This window comes from Saccoglossus kowalevskii, chromosome 20, assembly GCF_978046115.1.
Source record: "Saccoglossus kowalevskii chromosome 20, keSacKowa6.1, whole genome shotgun sequence".
Classification (NCBI taxonomy): domain Eukaryota; kingdom Metazoa; phylum Hemichordata; class Enteropneusta; family Harrimaniidae; genus Saccoglossus; species Saccoglossus kowalevskii.
The window spans coordinates 4,056,298-4,061,578 of record NC_140660.1 but is presented as its reverse complement, the minus strand read 5'-3'; positions in this window follow the sequence as shown (position 1 = coordinate 4,061,578).

The following is a 5,281-nucleotide window of genomic DNA, read 5'->3' as shown; positions in this document are numbered from 1 at the left end:
TTGTCACCTGTGTTGTTAGATATCACACATTATTGTCACCTGTGTTGCTAGATATCACACAGTATTGTCACCTGTGTTGCTAGATATTGCACAATATTGTCACCAGTGCTGTTAGATATCACACAGTATTGTCACCTGTGTTGCTAGATATAAAACAGTATTGTCATCTGTGTTGCTAGATATTAAACAGTATTGTCATATGTGTTGCTAGGTATCACACAGTATTGTCACCTGTGCTGTTAGATATCACACAGTATTGTCACCTGTGTTGTTAGATATCACACAGTATTGTCACCTGTGTTGCTAGATATCAAACAGTATTGTCATATGTGTTGCTAGGTATCACACAGTATTGTCTCCTGTGTTGCTAGATATCGCACAATATTGTCACCTGTGTTGTTAGATATCACACAGTACTGTCACATGTGTTGCTAGATATCAAACAGTATTGTCACCTGTGTTGCTAGATATCGCACAATATTGTCACCTGTGCTGTTAGATATCACACAGTATTGTCACCTGTGTTGCTAGATATCAAATACTATTGTCATCTGTGTTGCTAGATATCAAACAGTATTGTCATATGTGTTGCTAGGTATAACACAGTGTTGTCACCTGTGTTGCTAGATACCGCACAATATTGTCCCCTGTGTTGTTAGATATCACACTGTATTGTCACCTGTGTTGCTAGATATCACACAGTATTGTCACCTGTGTTGCTAGATATCACACAGTATTGTTTCCTGTGTTGCTAGATATCACACAGTATTGTTTCCTGTGTTGCTAGATATCACACAGTATTGTCACCTGTGTTGCTAGATATCACACTGTATTGTCACCTGTGTTGTTAGATATCACACAGTACTGTCACCTGTGTTGCTAGATATCAAACAGTATTGTCATCTGTGTTGCTAGATATCAAACAGTATTGTCATATGTGTTGCTAGATATCACACTGTATTGTCACCTGTGTTGTTAGATATCACACAGTACTGTCACCTGTGTTGCTAGATATCACACTGTATTGTCACCTGTGTTGCTAGACATCTTACAATATTGTCACCTGTGTTGTTAGATATCACACAGTATTGTCACCTGTGTTGCTGGATATCAAACAGTATTGTCACCTGTGTTGCTAGGTATCACACAGTATTGTCACCTGTGTTGCTAGATATCGCACAATATTGTCACCTGTGCTGTTAGATATCACACAGTATTGTCACCTGTGTTGCTAGATATCACACAGTATTGTTACCTGCGTTGCTAGATATCACACAGTATTGTCACCTGTGTTGCTAGATATTGCACAATATTGTCACCTGTGTTGTTAGATATCACACAGTATTGTCACCTGCGTTGCTAGATATCACACAGTATTGTCACCTGTATTGCTAGATATCAAACAGTATTGTCACCTGTGTTGCTAGATATCGCACAATATTGTCACCTGTGCCGTTAGATATCACACAGTATTGTCACCTGTGTTGCTAGATATCACACAGTATTGTCACCTGCGTTGCTAGATATCACACAGTATTGTCACCTGTGTTGCTTGATATTGCACAATATTGTCACCTGTGTTGTTAGATATAACACAGTATTGTCACCTGTGTTGCTAGATATCACACAGTATTGTTTCCTGTGTTGCTAGATATCACACAGTATTGTCACCAGTGTTGCTAGATATCACACAGTATTATTTCCTGTGTTACTAGATATCACACAGTATTGTTTCCTGTGTTGCTAGATATCACACAATATTGTCACCTGTGTTGCTAGATATCACACAGTATTGTCACCTGTGTTGCTAGATATCACACAGTATTGTTTCCTATGTTGCTAAATATCACACAGTATTGTAACCTGTGTTGCTAGATATCACACAGTATTGTTTCCTGTGTTGCTAGATATCACACAGTATTGTCACCTGTGTTGCTAGATATAACACAGTATTGTTTCCTGTGTTGCTAGATATCACACAGTATTGTTTCCTGTGTTGCTAGATATCACACAGTATTGTCACCTGTGTTGCTAGATATCACACTGTATTGTCACCTGTGTTGCTATATATCACACAATATTGTCACCTGTGTTGCTAGATATCACACAATATTGCCACCTGTATTGCTAGATATCACATTATTGTCACCTTTGTTGCGAGATATCACAGTTTTGTCACCTATGTTACCTCAATGTCATATGGTGTTGTCACCAGTGTTGTTGCTAGTGTCATACAGTGTTGTCACATGGGTCTGTTTTGTTAGTTATTTCAAATCAATAAAACAGAGGAATGATTTGGGCACTGTGTTGCATAGCTATGCAAGAATTATTAAGCTGACATTCATACCTAATGGTGGCGTAACTGTGCAGGTTTTTTCAAACACTTCTTCTAAAGATCTTGTATCTGTATGTACAAAATAAAGTATGAATACAAAGTAACAATTGATTGCAGAAGTTCATTTTTAATTCATATACATCTCTATTCTATATAACATTATATATACATCTACAATAAATAGTGTGACTATATACTATTATATATACATCTACAATAAATAGTGTGACTATATACTTTTTTGAATGGCAGAATATTATGTGAATCAGAAAGTGCAGGTCATAACTGCACAGAGTGGGGATCATAGTGAGACGAGAATTATTTTCTGTCTTGTTCCTCTGAATATATTGAACAGTAAGTATTGAACTGAAAATTGCTAGATCAACAGGTCAAATGGGGAATAACACTGGAAGGTTTGACAGACCCCATAGCAAGCAGTTGTTGTGGTCCCCTCTGGTGATGACATGCCCACCTCTACTAGAATAAAATGAAATATTTAAGTGTTACTTAATTGGTGAATATTGATAATTGGTTGAATTTCCTATGAATATGCGATCTAATTACCTGTACTATCTTGGATAGTCCGATAATGGTTCTTGCTTGACTAAGGAAAAACATGTCACAACGGTCTGACTCAAATGAACTGATTGACCTGGACCAGTCTGGTCATTGGGTCCTTATATAGGAGACTAGTTACCCTGGCCTTTGAGATTCATTAGAAACTCACTATCACTATTATTAATTATACATTATTACCCTTATAATTTTGTAGTGCTGTGAGAAAACTACAAGAGTTACGATACTATATATGACATCCCCAGGAAATTGCACAGAATTGATTGGTTAATCCTCTTTCTCCTAAGTCCAGTGGACTATGGTGACTTTGCCAGCCCCTCTGACACACGTTTCATCCCAATTTGAACTCACTATGGCTCCCGCCAATCTATTAGTGAGAAATTAGTATTTGAACACCCCAGGGAAAAAGTAAACAACATTAAAATTATTTTCACCGTCATCATAATTTTGGTTTTAGTGGGTTTGACTCAACTTTATTCGACAATTCTTCTGATTGCTTAAACTAAAAGTAATTTGTTAACATTTCATAATTATAGTTGAAATTAAAAAAAATGTGAATTTGAGATAACTTATGTCCTCCTAATAAATTAATATTTTACTGGAAGGGGTATGCAGTGCATTTTTGTTCATATTATATTTAGGATACACAGCATATGCAAACATCACCTAGGTAACTTATGTCCTCCTAATAAATTAATATTTTACTGGAAGGGGTATGCAGTGCATTTTTGTTCATATTATATTTAGGATACACAGCATATGCAAACATCACCTAGGTAACTTATGTCTTCCAAATAAATTAATATTTTACTGGAAGGGGTATGCAGTGCATTTTTGTTCATATTATATTTAGGATACACAGCATATGCAAACATCACCTAGGTAACTTATGTCCTCCTAATAAATTAATATTTTACTGGAAGGGGTATGCAGTGCATTTTTGTTCATATTATATTTAGGATACACAGCATATGCAAACATCACCTAGGTAACTTATGTCCTCCTAATAAATTAATATTTTACTGGAAGGGGTATGAAGTGCATTTTTGTTCATATTATATTTAGGATACACAGCATATGCAAACATCACCTAGGTAACTTATGTCCTCCTAATAAATTAATATTTTACTGGAAGGGGTATGCAGTGCATTTTTGTTCATATTATATTTAGGATACACAGCATATGCAAACATCACCTAGGTAACTTATGTCCTCCTAATAAATTAATATTTTACTGGAAGGGGTATGCAGTGCATTTTTGTTCATATTATATTTAGGATACACAGCAAACAAACATCACCTAGGTAACTTATGTCCTCCTAATAAATTAATATTTTACTGGAAGGGGTATGCAGTGCATTTTTGTTCATATTATATTTAGGATACACAGCATATGCAAACATCACCTAGGTAACTTATGTCCTCCTAATAAATTAATATTTTACTGGAAGGGGTATGCAGTGCATTTTTGTTCATATTATATTTAGGATACACAGCATATGCAAACATCACCTAGGTAACTTATGTCCTCCAAATAAATTAATATTTTACTGGAAGGGGTATGCAGTGCATTTTTGTTCATATTATATTTAGGATACACAGCATATGCAAACATCACCTAGGTAACTTTCAACTTAGATTAAGCATAACAATACATATGTTTTGTGTTCTATTGCAAGTAGTCATCAAGTTGTCAGACATGCTCCAAACCCTCACATAAAACATTGTGTTCTATGCACATTTGATATGATGCCCACCATGTGTAAGACTGCTCTTTAAATGACAAAACAGTGTTCCCTCATGCAGTAAAATTCAGTTGCCTTTGTTTTTATATATACTCAGTCCATCTAAGAAATACAGAAGTCAACTGCAATCATTATTTTCATAATTCTGATGATATAAATTTAATAAAACTTATGTATATACATACTGTGAAGATAAATTTATCAATATGTATTCATGATCTAACTAAAATTAGAAAAAAACTTAATTCTATTCAGACTATTCATATTTGTGACTTATTTAAAGTGGTACGATTCAGTCATCGTCATAATTTTGTTGTCAACTCACAGCAAAGTAAGAATTAGATAAAATTAAGCAATATTTAGTATCTTTTATCAATAAAAAGAAAAAATGTAACCTTCAATCAAATTCAATAGAATTGTTTTAATATCCATGTTGTAATTGATTTCACATCACAAACTAATCAAAAATTTAGAATTTAGACAAGTCTTTAAAAAGGATATAATCAATCTAAGTGCATTTTTTTACATTCTGAAATCAAACCAAGGCACAAACAACCCCCACCCACCACCACCTAACCCTAATCATACAATAACATAACATAAAGATTTAGATAAAATTAATAAA